Below are 16,405 nucleotides of genomic sequence, written 5' to 3'. Positions count from 1 at the left end.
CTAGAAAGAATATTCTATTTATTACAAGAGGTTCCTGTGATAATAGCAGTAACCAATAACTGAAAATTTTATTCAATCATCCACTTCTTAATTACACAGTCTAGAATCAATCAATTCGATTTTATTTGTGATATTTTTGAGCAATTTGAGTCATAGAAGAATATACAATGTCAATCTTTGTCACTTCAAAAACAAACATCATCGAGTACAATATTCAATTAGAATAGAAAGTTTTTTAAGCTCTTCTACCTCAAGATTATCATTAATTCCATCAATGGAGACACAAATTCAAATTGTCAACCACTTGGAAAAAAAATAGAAAGTGGTTGAAAATTCATATTTGTGTTTTGATTATGGAAAAGTACCACAACATCACTCACAACACAACTGTAAAATTCCATTAATATTTATCATTGAGTAGGTCTACAATATTGAATTAGAATAGAATGTTTTAACCTTTCTTACTCGAAAATCTGTGTTAAGATTCACAAGAATATTCGAATATCTATTAGTAGCGCAGTCATTCTTCGATGGTATGACATAATCATGAATGAGAGACTTCATTGATCTCTCAAGTTCAACCTGTTACAATGGAAAGGAGTTCACTAGCACTGAGCTATAATATTATTGTTATTGTTCCAAACAAGAAAAGTCACATGACCTTGTGCTAGAGATAGAGGTATAGGAAGAGGTACCCATTGATTGATATTGAACTTGACTTCAGAAGAAAGAGGTTCTCAGACCACTTAGTTATCTTGATACAAGAAGTTCATTCACTACACATTAATAGGTTTGGTTTACCTTGATGCATTATGAATAGACTTTGAATACTGGAGAGATCTTATTCTAGACATTGAATGTTGTATTTATGTATATCACTATATTCACAAAAATATCTTTACGAATATTATCATCAATTATATCACACTATAATTGGATTATTATCAATTTAGGTCATTTTTCATACGTGAGAAACAACGGTTTATGAAGATAGAGACATTTCTGAAAAATTTTATCAACCCGATTTTCTCACTTCATCCCCTAACATAAAGCAATTGAAGTTCACTGTTATGTTTATGTATGTATGTTTATCAATTGATTTTTCAGCATAGAACGTCTGTCCTGACTTTGTATTGACTGAGTGTTGTTTTTTATATATTATACTGTTATTGTATTGTATTGACTGGCCTACATGCCAAATTGTGACGTCCTGTTTTTGGTCTAATAAAATTTATTCTATCATTTACCTCTTTGTATACAAACATTCATCATAAATAGTATGATTTTTTGAATTCAACTTGAGAATTTCAAGATACCAGTTGAACAATGCCATCAAACCAGCATAGTTAGATTAGTTCTCTGAATCCAACATTCATTTCCATTAATTCAAAATAGTTTCTAGCTCGTGATTCGATCGACTTCAACTAAGAGAAAATGATTGATGTTTTGAACAAGAGGTCACGCCGCTCTCGAATTCTATTGGTGGATACCGATTTTAACGTCAGCTAAGGTGTGAACGACGCAACACAAGGTCGACCAATTACGTGTGAGTTCGCTTCGGCCTCTTAGTACCGTACACGCCCACAACGCACTCTCATTGGCTGATGCTGTTACGATTCAATGAAGAATCCATTTTGTTGGATGAAGCTATTTGAAATCGATTTCTTGAGATTTTTAGAGTAAGAATTCGTGAAAAGCTTCATGAAATATACATTTGTGATGGATACATGTATTTAAAAAACCTTTTCTATGTAAAAAAGTATACATGATCGAATAAAAATAAAAATAATTGAAGATGATATTTTCAATTCTCATATTACAAGTATCTCATTAAAAAAGAATTTTATAATAAAGTAATATGTAAAGTATAAGTATATAACAAAATATAAGTAAATAATAAAGTATAAATGAATAAATCAATATGCTTGTAGCTTCTGACAATTATGAGATGTTCATCAATGATTTGCAATCTTCATCTCATAATCATGGAGTTGTAGAGAAAAGAAAAAGAGGATCCATAGAGAACATGATTATCCCACATTGTCCATATCTTACTTATTCATCCACTCGTTCAGAGAAAGAATTCCCAATAATACAAGAGTTCAATGATATCCCAAAAACCATCTAATACTCGCCCTATCATCTTTCATAATTACAATCATCTAACATTTATAAGACTTTACTTACCAAAACCTCTTGTAATCTCATTCTCATATCAACAAAAACAATGAATTATTGTAAATCAAAAGCGTTCAAGATTCTTCGAATGGTGATCGGATTAAAAGTGATTGATCCGAGTGGATTTTCGATTCCATCACTATTGTTTATCTAGTTCAATTTATAATTCAGACCTCCACCTTCATCCAGTACGTGGATATTGATCGAGTATATTGATATATAGATCGATATTGATCACCTACGTTCGTACCAATTAATTTTCAAACTTCTAGTTGATCAATTATCCAATCTAGTGAACTTTTCAAAGTTCAATTAAAGCTCTAGTTGGATTTTAGGCTTTTCCCTCACATGGTTATTGATCGAGTATTTCCTTTAAAAAAAGTATGTATCCACATTCGTGAGAATTTTAATATCCTCTTCAATAATAATCAATTGCTCATCTCTATAGTAATCTACCTCTGTTCAGTTAATGTTCAAATTCCTAAACTAAAAAATTGAAGGCCTACCTTCTGTCCGAGATTAGTAGACAACATAATGAATATGCTCTTGCATAATCAGCAAATTTTAATGGACGTCAAATTCTTTCGCAGAATTATTTGATGACAAATTCAAATAACACAGAATTGAGTCAGCAGCCTACATCAAAATCATTGTAATCATAAACTCTAAGCCATATAATAACCTAATCTGCCATTTCCTTATACATTATTGCAATAGCAGATACATGTAGAGATTTTATGTATACATTTATATAGTTCCCACAATTTTCGCGCAATGACATTCCCTCTTCATAATGAACAATCATCTTTAATTCGTTCTTGTCTCTCATTTTGCGACAATTACGTAACGTTGCTTCCATCGTCTGAAACATAATACTCGTATTATTAATTTGACACAAAACGCTGTGTTTTCTAGGAAATTCCAACTCTTGGATTGTTTTCATTACTGTATTCAAATTTTTATTCCCGTCGAATTTATGTCATTTGTAATTTTTAGCTCATTTCATTCAAATTCTTTGTTTTTTTAATTAATGTTTTCAAGCTCCACTTTCGTCGAATCTTTGCCGTTTGGCCAAATATTTGAGTGATCTTATGTTGAGAAGTTTCTATGTATTTATCTTTTTTCTTTACTCATAGTATTTTCGAATGAATCATTTATTGTTAATGTCTAACTGCAACTGCGTTAATGTTGGAAAACTCTTTCGGATACCGTCTCTTCAACTCCTTCACTTAAAAACTTTATAAATCTTTTTCACAATTCTCCCCTGAATCATATCTCTCTCTAAAAAATCATTTCTCTATACTACTCTAAATAAATGAAGTCCAGTACTAAACCAAAAAAGAAGAATTGACAATGATAATATCTCAATGCTTTCTTTCGCATGTGTTATTGTTTGTCCTGAGGTATTCAAATATTGTTTTTATCGCTAGTATTCTTGACAAATACTTGTCGAATATCCGGGTAATCTACGTTTTGAGAAAAGAAATAAGTTCACTTATTGAACGAGATTTATTCCCGTTTACTTCACACAATATTATAATAGTGTTTCATGGGAGAATTTATATGGTTTAAGCATTTTACAGTGAATCACCGATTCTCTCAAAATGGAGATTTTTTCATAAATCATTCACAATATATGATTAATTCTCTTGAAATATTCTAATTTCCATTGATGGTATAACCAAGATCTGCGGGAGAGACTCTGTTTCTCAGAGGATGATGAATCACAAATCATATTAACTTGATTTATGTCTTCGAGGCTCAGGATGATTCTCCATTTTATTCTACAAATTGGAATGTTTAAATAACCTCGTTCAACAATAATTAAAAATTGACCCTCTCAACTATAAACATGCCATTCAAATATAAAGTAACATTTGTTATGAAAATCACAACCAAGCTGCGAAATTCATTGATTGCGACAATTAGATACACCTCTGAGAATAAATCACTTTGAATTATTGTTGGATATCAAATCCTACCAAACCCTGACATATAAAGCAAACAACACGACTTCATCCAACCCTCCCCCTCATTCAATAATCGACGAAATTATTCATTCACAAAATTCGTAAACAGAATACGCACGTCGGAAATATTTCAACATTGAAAATTAGTGTTAATCTCATGATGCAACATAATCACTATCATCACAACATTCTTCTAACACTGAATCGTGAAGGCAGGTTGACCAACATTATGAAATGGTGGAGAAATTTCAGTTTGACCCCAAAGATCAAGAGGTTATTGCGCTCTCGGACCAAAGCTTGCTCATTTGTTGCAATGAACTTTTTCTATGACTTTTGAACTCGCAGGAAAAAGAAGAATATTCTAGAAGCTGATCATGTGCTGTAGGTTATGTTTGGATGCAAAATTAACATTAAAAACAGGATGTGATCTTCCATGTATTATAGAATATGCTATGGAGAATACTGGGGAATGCTATATGGAGTATATTGGATGATACCAGAATTCCTATTTGCAGCTTATATAATTCTGATGTTTCATTGACAACATTTTAGTTCCTATTGATGGAAATTTTCCATAAATTGATAGTTATTCCATGTTGCCTACTTACCTGTCTTCTCCTTGTCATCCCAGTCCTCCTCTTTCTCTTCATCCTTCTTCTCTGTCTGTCATTCACCTCTATCTTTCTCTTCTTCATCTTCTTCCCCTCATCCAATACTATCTTCCTTCCACTCCTTTTCCTTTTTCTCCTTCTTCTACTCCTTCTCCAACTCCTCCTCGACCTCCTCCTTACCAACCTTTCCCTTCTTCTCTTCCTCATTCTCCCTCTTTTTCATTTCCGCCTTTCTTTTTTTCATTCTTCTCGTCCTCATTATTTCTATAATTCTTGTTCACCTACGCTTCCTTCGCAACCTCTTTTTCCTCCTCACAACATCATCACCTTTTTATCGTTCTCTTTGTTCTCTTCAACTTCTAATATTCTATTTCTTAACCGTTCTCGTACCATATTCCTTCCTTCTTTTTATCATATTTTACGTTCTACCATAGTTTCATATATGTTTTTTCTATATCCACCTTCAGTTATCATTCTTTTCTTTTTCGTGCTTTTCTTTTTTTCTCCTCTTTTTTTGACCTCTTTCTTTGTGAATCGTGGAAGAAAACAGTGGGTGACAGAAATCTGGTGGAGAGCTCTACTAGGGAATGAATTACATAGGGATATTCCACTATGAAAACGAAATATCAAATCAAGCTCATAGAGAAACTACACAATTTTGGACCATTAGAGCACAAAAGAGAAAAAGTAAATATGGCAAACAGTTGTTGAGAATGAAAACAAGGATATCTCAGAAAGTGAGAGATTGTGAAATGGAGTGTAAGAGACAGAAAGTGAGAGAGAGAGAGAAGAAATCAAGCCAGAAGCGAAAAGAATAGAATGTTGGAATATCAAAGAATGTTCAAAGTAACACAGACAGATACACTCAATAAGATGAAGCTAATTCAATTATAAAGTGACGAAACTTATAATGATAATACGAACACCGAACATACAGTATCTGTAATATATTATATGGCAAAGTGACTGCCGAATTTACTGTTAATTATGTCAGCCGATAGTCAATGTAGCCTCAGGATCAATTTTGTAACCTCCATTCGAACACCAATATTGAAAGTCAGTCACTAAAGCCTAATGGTCAGTCAGTGAATTACTGTGACTCTGAAAATCTGCCACTTAAGTCAAATGGTTGGTCAGTTAATTACTGTGACTGAACAATTTGTGCCTCAGATATTATGTTTTAGGGCCGGGATCGAGCCCAGGATTTAACTAAGTTGTAGATTTTAAACAGCTGGAGTCAGAAAATTTGCTTTCCGAAACGGGGCGTAGTCGTAGTCATTATCATAGTCACGTTTGAATTAAATTTCGAAAAACTAGAAAATTGAACCCAAAATAAAATAAAGAGAAAATAGTGTGGAGTTTCAGCTATATTGAATTATCTAGGAATGCTTAATTCCGTCAAGGAGAAACGTTTTCAATTATAGAAATGAGAAAATAAAAACTGCTTCTACGCCCCGTTTTGGAAAGCCAATTTTCTGACTCCAGCTGTTTAAAGTCTAGAACTTAGCTGAATCCCGAGCTCGGAAACCGGCCCTAGTGTTAGGAGGATCATTATATTGGGTTAATGTACATCTTATTTCAAACTTTGCAGTATTGTTGAATCTATATTGGAATAATATCGTTGAATTTTGAAAACAAATTTGAATTTAATTGAGTTAATATATTTTCATAAATTTCCAGTATCTTCAAACTTAAGTGTAAGCAATTCAAGTCACTGAATCATCATGACTATTGAAGTCAGAATCTTTATTACATTAAAGCTGCATATGAAAGAATGATCAAAGTAACACAGACAGATACACTCAATAAGATGAAGCTAATTCAATTATAAAGTGACGAAACTTATAATGATAATGCGAACACCGAACATATATTTTCCTACAGTTACGTTGAAAAGTGGCCATTGCTGCACTGATTACAGAACGCAAAGAATCACTTTTCCGCTCTAGTGCGGGGAAAATTTTTCTGCACTCCAGATTTGCAACATGGCAACGCAAAATACTTAGTAGGTTATATGGAGCAACAGTGCAGCAAAATCCAAATGAAGTTGGTAACAGTGACTGCTGTGGCTGCTATAGTGAGCAGAGGTGCAACCAAGCACAACGCGCTAATTATTATTCATTATATATTATAACCAAGGACAACGAGGACTTTAGGATTTTAGGATTAAGGTTTTTATCAATAATAAAATTACACAGAAAAACATTTGATGCATTTTAGGCAATTTTACCCATAATTACCCACTTTTCATATTCAATGGTAACTGTAGGAAAAACTTAATGTGAAATACGTGCGCAAAGTTCCTCTGCTGCACTCAAGAAACCATTCCGCCCTCGCCTACGGCTCGGGCGTAAACGTTTCTTTCGGTGCAGCAAACTGACACTTTGCGCACTAGTTGCACAAATAACTATTACAGATACATTCACATATTTTCCATGAACTCCAGAATCTTCAAACTAAATGTAACCAATTCAAGTTACTCCATCACTGTGTTTATACAGATATAGTGAAGAAATACTATTTTTATATATAGCCTGACGATGGTGTGAAACTAGTTGTCATAAGTTTATTTTTAATCTATTATTTTATTAATTTCAAAAACGGTACTATAATTATATTTTATAAATAAAAAGTAGCCCTGAATTCATACATTTTAAGTGAAGAAACAATAAACCTTCAATAATGTCGTGAGGTTCACTTCAAACTGTCAGCATTTCTTACAGATAATTTTAAAGCTTCCTATTCAATCTATGCTGAAGTTATCCCATCATATCCACGATACCTTTATAGATATCATAGGTATTGTGTGAAGATTTTGTTTCAGCTACAGTATTAGAAGAATCCACAAGGTAGGCTTCCCCTATATAGATATAGGTAAGATGTAGTAGCTACATTATTAAGTGATACCTACATAGATATAGACTGAAGCCTCAGCCTCAGTTCACTGAACATCTTCATAGTTATCAGTGATGCATCTAGGATATGCCAAGGACGCAGCTAAGATAATTATCATTGCTGTGGATTGCGTGACTCTCTGACCATATATTACGCAGAGAGTGAGTTTGGAAATTAAAAAAGTGTGTTATTGTGTCAAAAACGTGGACTGTGTGAGTGTGTGAAAGGTATTTCACATAGACTGCGTCTGTTGGTCATAACTAGAAGTGTATTGATGGAAATTTATATTTGAAAGTAGACAATAATTGTACGAGCGTAGCGAACTCTTAGTTTGGACCTGACGATTTTGGCGTTTGAATGTTCGTCGATTACCACTATCCAACCAATCTAACACAGATTTGAACACATGTTCTTGGAGCTTTCACCTTTCATTCATAACAAATTTGGTGGCCAATAAAATTTGACCACTCTATCGTCCTTGTAAAGCAATGCAGAATATTATCTCAGATATCTCTATAGTGATAGTGTATGAAAGGTATTCCACATAGACTGCATCTGTTGGTCATAGCTAGAGGTTCATTGATGTAAATTTATATTTGGAAGTAGACAATAATTTAACGAGTGTAGTTTAGATTCGAGCTCTTAGTTTAGACCTCAGGGTTTTGGCGTTAATATAACCACGTTACAAAGTCAGCACCTGATTAAAATTGATTTACTATCCTTTCTGTCATTAGAAAACCAGATAATTCCATCCTTTTCTGACTCAGAACTGTTGCCGCATCGAATAAATATGCTATGAAGAAATATAATGAGCTACCAGAATCTCATTATTATAAGAATAATAAAATAAAAGTTAATAATGAAATTGAATTGTGGGAAGATATATTTTCCTTGGTCAGTAACATTATTATCATTCAGAAGAATAATCAATCCATATTGTATCAGATATTCCGGGATGATACGAATAACAGCTATCTAATATAGAAGGCGGTGGAAAAACAGTATTGGCAACCATGCAGCTCTTTAATTTACATTGACATCAGATACACAAGAGAATTTATTATTATAACGTGAGTTGAAGTGCTTTAGTTCGTCAAGTTTGCAGTTCAACAAGTTTTCAGTACGTCATGTTTTTAGTCAATCAAGTTTTCAATTGCCCCTGTTGGTGGGGGGAAAGAAGGGTGCACCAATCCTTTTATATGGGTGTGAAACCTAGGTGCTGTCAGGGGCAGTTGAAAGTAGACTACAGGCATCTGAAATGAGATTTCTCCGAAGAACCTATGGGTGCAGCCGAGAAAATCATTTCAGAAATACTGAGAAAAGATAACAACTGGACGTATTTTCTATAAATGAAAAGATATCTCATAGTAGGTTTTAATGGTACCAGCATGTGAATAGGATGGAGGAAGACAGGCTACCAAAATTACCAGTAGGCAAGAGAGACCGAGGCCGTCCAAGGAAAAGATGAGCAGATATGAGGTTCGGAACAGGCAGAGATGCCTAAACCATGAAAGGTGAAAGAAGAAGTTTTCAATTAGTAATTTTTTTTAAATCGTCTTGTTCACAGTATTTCAAGTTCACTGTTTACTCTATACAGTTTCTCTCTCTGAGTAGCTTTTTACCTATTTTAATTTCAATCGGTCCACCATAGAGGCTAGTTGGTTGATTTCTAACCTTACAACAAGTCATAAATATGATACTTTACTTGAGTGGTCGTAGAGAGAATGATTAGAACCGTTGTAGATGTATACAACCATTTTATATGATCTTTAAAGCACTCGTGAGATGTTTAAGACACGCGTTTGCTCACTACGCTCGCCCACTTACAGTATGTCTTAACTCTACATCTAACTCGTGCGTTGAAGACCCTTATTATGAAACTGTTGTATGAATTGATGTTGCTTTCTATGACGGAACACTATATAATAACTTTGTTGTAGCTCAGACACTGTGTTACTTGTGAATATTTGAAATATTAACTCCAAGAAAAGTAATTTTTTTCAAATATTTACAAGTGAATATTTGAAATATTAACTCCAAGAAAAGTAATTTTTTTCAAATATTTACAAGTGAATATTTGAAATATTAACTCCAAGAAAAGTAATTTTTTTCAAATATTTACAAGTGAATATTTGAAATATTAACTCCAAGAAAAGTAATTTTTTTCAAATATTTACAAGTAACTACAACAAAGTTGTTGTATGAACTTCTATTTTTAGGTTCTTCGTTAAGGGTTACTGAATATTTTTCTGATTGAAATAACTAGTACATTCACTAATGTAGTAGTTTCACAAATGATTCTACAAAAATAAGTAATGCTTTGCGATGTACAGGGCAGTCCAATAATTTCTGATTATTCTTCCTTGTCCCTGACATTGGTATACTATACACGAATTGATCCTGTGGAGGATCATGTAACTCAGTTGACTGTAACCTTGTAAAAGGATCCGTGACTGGCCGTAAAAGCTGAGATCCTGGCATTTTCAGGACATGCTGCTGGTATGAGGCCTCTGAGGAAAAGTTAACAACAAGTCTGGGTCTGGAGAACACCTTTGTTGCGCAATCACACAACATTATACACCTCACATTGACCCACAGCGACTTTTTGTAGTGCAACCGAATATTTTGCAACATCTTTTCCTTGAGTTCTGTAGTCGACAGAATTCTTGAGTCCTAGGAGTCTAGAGTTCTTCAGTCGCTTTCAGTCTAGGCTCAGCTACATTCATGTCTATTGAGATTGTTAACTGGCTTTTTCGTTTAGGTCTTGCCAGTTAGTATTTCTAGAGTAATTCTCAATTTAAAGCTCAGTTTTTGCAGGCTGGACACAGCAATGTTCCCATGCTACATAGACTAATAAAGTTATTGACTATTTGAATGTTTCTATTTTTTGGGGGAAGGGGCTTTAAGTGCGCATATCGATACATATACAATATAATATACATATAAATATACTCTCATGTATATCGAGAGTGAGATTCAATTCAGCATGTCAGCATTGGTTGAATGTGAGCTTTGAAGTATTTTCATAAGGAATGCTGACAGTTTAAAGTGAATACTATCGAATCTCATGTAGTAGTCATCTCTGGAATGATATTTGTACCTTGTCATCTCTATATCTTTACATATTTTCTTGACATCTTTCATAGATATATAATGATATGGAATGTAGCTGTAGTGAAAGCTGTGATTAAACCCGACACATACAAGCCGCTTATAATATAGTATAATCAAAGTGTTGCCATCCTGATTAGGTTGATAAAATTCAACAAATTTTTCGGGATATATTATTCAATTGAACCGATAGTTTCCATGATTGATAACCCTCGAATAGAATGGTGATAATTGAGTTTGTATTGCAGTAAACTTTTTCAGGTTCTGTACTGAGATTCTATCCCTCCTCTTTCCTACATTTCATTTCTCTTATTTTCCTTTTCATTCATCTCTTTCCACCGTTCATCTTATACTTGTACTTTTTTCTTATTATTTGCATTTCTTACCTCTTTATCTCGTCTTTCTTTTTCTACTTCTTATGTTCTCTTCTCTCTTCATCAACTCTTTACTGCTTCCCCTCGTCCTTCTGAATGTTTTTCATTCTCCCAATTCCTCTTATTTATATCATTCGCTCTCTCCTTCCTCTTTCTCTTCATATTCTTCCTCCAACTCCTTGTTTTTCTTCTTTTATTTCACCTTCTCCTTCTTTTTCTTTTTCATCCTTATAATCCAAGGGCCACATGAACAACCTACGTTAACGCTTATCTACAATTACATATACATGTACTATCAAATATAGGCGTAGTCGCATATATTTTGGATGCTAATCCAGGGTTACTAGAAAAATGGTTGCATTTAATATAATGTGTCCCATTCCGGATATAAACCAACAGCTGATCTATCCCCATTTAAACCGAGATGGTGCACAAAGGCCCAAGTGTTATCACTTGTTGTAAGGAGCAGCAACCATCCACCCATTACATAATATAAAAGAAACGGCAATTCACTTTCATCAAAGTCTCCTCCATTAACATACTCGTTCTGGAAAAACGTAAGAATCGGTCGCTCTTTCTGGTAGGCCGGCTATCAGCTCTATTCGATTTTCTATTCTGTCAGCTGCCTACATTCCTGCATTACCTGACAAATGGCTACAGAGCTTCCAGCATACAGATTCACTGCAATCAATTTAGTTGATTCATAGGCTCAACTCACACTTACGCGACTCAGGTCGTGAAGAGACTTGACTCTAGTCGATAGCATGTGTTTCCAAATGGTGACACTCGGACCAGTCGATTCTAATCTCCGCGACTGTCACCATTTGAAAACACAATCATGCTCTCGACTAGAGTCGAGTCTCTTCTCGACCTGAGTCGCGTAAGTGTGAGTTGAGCCTTAAGATCACTAGATTGAGATCCACGTTATAGGGTCAGTGGAAATGATACTACAACATCCTATTATCATTTGATTAGATAATATCTAATCTGAGGTATCATTATATTATAATAGAACTAGCCGTCAGGCTCGCTTCGCTCGCCATATCCGTCTAGCCAGGAGGCTCCGCCCCCTGGACCCCTGACTGGATCGTCCAAGAATGAGATCAGCAGGCTCGCTTCGCTCGCCTGCATTTTCCATTCGAGCATTTTTATCATATGTTAGGACAATCTAGTCGGGGGTCCAGACTAAACGTCTGGCTAAACGGATATGGCGAGCGAAGCGAGCTGACGGCTAGTAATATAATATTCCCAGGATTGAAGTAGCAGTGCCCAATCAATTTTTCCGCGATAAATGCATTCAAATCTTCAACTTGGTGCCAACCTAACAAAGTCAACTCAACTTAATGCCAAGCTGACAAAATTATTAATTTAGTTGCCAGTTAACGACTATTTCGAAGAGATACTCTATCCAGATTATAGTTCTATAGTAACATATGATATGAAAATTTCAATTATAATTAAGAGATTGGAAGAAAAAGAATATACATGCTAAAATACGAACTTTAAACCCTTAAAAACAACCCTTAGAGTTAAAATATTGCCAAAAGATTTCTTAGTGCGCCTCTAAAGGGCCAACTGAACATACCTACCAAATTTGAAAGTTTTTGGTCCGGTAGATTTTTAGTTATGCGAGTGAGTGAGTGAGTGAGTGAGTGCCATTTCGCTTTTATATATATAGATTATCAAGTATTGATTCTCAAGAAGATTCGAGTCTAGAAGAATAATTGAAGGAATACTTGGTCGGTAACTGTTCTGATTATGGCATGGTTGTCTTTCACCACCGCCTTCTCTAGTAGATAGTTGTGATTCGAGTCCCCCTGGTATATGTGACACATTATTAATTATTGTTGATTCTTGTCCATGATGATCAATCCTCACTCAAATTATATTTCATTCATTAAGTAAATATAATTGACTTCCCATTATTAGTATTTTCAAATTAGATTGATTAGTATTCCATGATAAGATATTTATTCTGGTGGTTAATTTATTCCAACATATCATACAAACAATTTGACAACGGTGAGTTGGAGAATGATGACGTTATCTCTGTGGGTAGATGACACAAGCTGATAAGTCATGATTTGTAAACTTTTCAGGAGAGCAATTTGAAAGTTTGGCATAGCTGCAAACATTCTATAATATTTTTTCTTACCCATTTTACACTAATATAATCAGATGATCCTCGACTATTTAAATAGTCTTACGCATTTTACACTAATATAATCAGCTGATCCTCGACTATTTAAATATCAAGGGATAAAACAATTTATTTAAATTAACTATTGAGAATTTTTGCAAGTGATGTCAGAGATATCATGTTTTGCCATCTGCCAAATGTTTCAAATCACAATGTAACAGTATAGGTAATATCTTAAAAATCGATTTTATAGAAATTTGAATATATGTTTTAAAAATTAATTGATATTATTTACAAGTATTGATCAAGTTAACCAAAGTTGTATGGGTTATGTAGTTCTCAATATGGGTTATTGATTTTCAGATTTTATAATAGCCTACCAGTACATACACTTATCAAATTTTGTCATCTTTTGATAATTGGATTATAATACAAACCGGTAGAAGAGTGTTGAGATATATGTACTTATCAATATTTGTCAACTTGGGGTTTGGAAGAAAATGCAGTATCAGCCTTAAGCAAGGTCTATATCTCAGCTATTTAAAAAGGTACAACATATTTAGTTATACCATCTTATAGATCTAATTTTTCTGAACACAACCATATGCATAACTCAATATGGTCAAAAATGTGACTTATCAACTTGTGTCATCTACCCACAGATCTGCTTTGTCCAATGATAGACAAGAATAGCAAAAAAATTGTAATCAGCTGCTAACTTCCAAACGTGGATCTCAATATAGATTCGTTATTGGATTCATCATCCTAACAACTTAGTTAGGGAGAGACGTTAAACTGGAGACGATAAGCTCTACAGAAGCTTTACTCTACTTTCACTCTACTCCACAATCGAACGTCACTCGAGCAGATCGATTGATGATCGACCAGGGAGCAAGAGTGGAACGCGAGAAGAGCTAACATCTCCCGTAACGTTCATGATCGGAGCGATTGCGGAGCGAGTGCGGAGCGTGCGTGGAGCGATTGCGGAGCGAGTGCGGAGCGTGTTGGAGGCGCGTATAATCTGTACGCACCTTTAGATAACACATTAAAAGCAGGAATGTTGAGAGATTGAATTATCAATGATTAGATTCATCCATGTTCGTTTGGGGAGAGACAACAGCCTTTGTTTGGGAAGAATTATATTATGAATGGATTAATAATGAATAATGAATCTATTGCCAAATACAAAAAAAATACAAATATTTATATATCGTGGAAATAATAATATCAATATCATAATATAATATTTTGGAAATAATAATAAGGCAACTGCGAACTAGTGATGTTTTATTGTTAGATATAGACATATAAGCAATGGGAAATAAAAACCAAATAGAACTTACAAGCAAGTTAAGAAAAACCAAATCAACACTTCATATGGAGATAAAAAATTAACTGCTAAACAAATTTAGCAGTTAATAAACTACGAACAGTAAACAATAATTAATAAGAAACAGTGAACTAAGTTCCTCCAACTACAAATCATAATGAACTAGTGTACAAATTACAGCGAGTCTGATTGACAATAACAAAGAGAGTCCACCGTTCAATTATAATAAATAATAAGTTATATCCTCATTACTTGTTGGCTTTTCCTTGTCGGCGCATGAAGGACACAAGGATATGGCATCCGGTAATTAAGTAAGTCAGCAAGTAAGTTAAGGTTTAGTTAGCCTTCTCAGTTGACTGAAACCACACCGGAGGAAGTTAAGGATCAAGGTTGGGTTTTCCGGTATGGATCCACTATAAAAACAAATAAATAAAAGATTCTAATAAAGTATTTCAATAGGGCTACTTGATTTGATGATGAATAGATGAATATAGTCATAGTATCCTTTTGTTTTTTATAAAAAAGTCTTAAAATCAAAAGGTTACTATGAACTCATTTCTTTAATAACCTTTTTCTTTTATTGATTAGATAAAGGTTTACTAGGGTTTCAAAGATTTGGATTGAAGTATCGGGCTTCAGTTTCGAAGATTTAGAGGAAATTGAACTATCGGATAAGAAGTAAAAAATCAGTCCAAGAGATTTGGAGAAAATCTAAATACATAATGTGAAAGGGCGAATTGATCAAGATATCAAGCTAGTTGTGACACGTTTACTTGATCCAGAAAACTCAAATGACTGAAGTTTCGCTATGTAAATATTTGTTCAAGTACTTGACTGCTTGTACAAGCAGTGAATCGCGGCAATAAAAAAACTGAAGAGTCTATTAACGAATTTTTAGTAACCCTTACGCTCCATTCGAACGGAAAAAGCCGTCGCTCTTGCTCTCTCAAGAGAAGAAGGATAGCTCTCTCATTATGGTAAAATGAGACCATCATGAGTAAATGGGAAATGGGGCCCCTCAAGGTGAGGGGGATCACCTTGAGAAGATCCACAAAGTTGATGTAAAGGTAAAGGTAAAGGTACCTTAATTGTGGGTTTGAGAATCTCTACCCGGTGTATGTTGAATGAACATCCTATTTTGTAAGATCTTCATCTTTGACCGACTTGAATGAATGAATGAATGAATTTTATTTGCCAAAAACAAAATACAAAAAGTAAATATAAGTATATGAATTCCTATAATGCTTGAATTACTATAATGTTTTTTGGCTATCAATAGCAATAATTCATAGTTAGTGAATGATACATTTTCTCTAATCATCTTATAAGTTCTCCACAGGCTCTTATTGGGATTTTTGTAATAATGTTTCTTAGCAATCAATAACGATTCATAGTCTGTGATTGATACGTTTTTCTCCTACTCTGGAATCTTCTATTATTCCGGCACAGTCTTTGCTTAGTATTTCTTGTGATAATCGACAATATAATTATAAAGTAAAGAATTGGCTTATACACGTACGGGATAGGAAATTCACGAATGACGCAACATCACGTTTGAAGTACTAGACTGATTAACTTGAAATTTTGAATATAGATTCTTGATTTACCAAGGATGGTTATATAGGCCTATTTTGAATTTTTCAAGATTTCAGAAGGTCAAGTTTTCAGTCCTTCAAGTTTTTAATTGGACCCTTGTGGGGTATGGGTTACCTGCTAGTTATATACAGAGTGTCCCACTAAGGTTGTAACAGCCGTTGACCATAGATTCTACATGACATTACTGACAAAAGAGGTTC

General features: G+C 34.1%; 1 protein-coding gene across 2 annotated transcripts in view; it reads right to left on the bottom strand.

The window, feature by feature from the left end:
* LOC111044264 (elongation of very long chain fatty acids protein 7) overlaps positions 1-16,405 on the bottom strand; it is a 56,599-nt gene that overhangs the window by 9,633 nt on the left and 30,561 nt on the right. The gene's annotated exons all lie outside the window — the stretch shown is intronic.

The sequence above is a fragment of the Nilaparvata lugens genome, chromosome 13 (genome assembly GCF_014356525.2).
Source record: "Nilaparvata lugens isolate BPH chromosome 13, ASM1435652v1, whole genome shotgun sequence".
Classification (NCBI taxonomy): Eukaryota; Metazoa; Arthropoda; class Insecta; order Hemiptera; family Delphacidae; genus Nilaparvata; species Nilaparvata lugens.
Note: the sequence above shows the minus strand (reverse complement) of the source record. Positions and strands in the feature narration are given on the sequence as shown.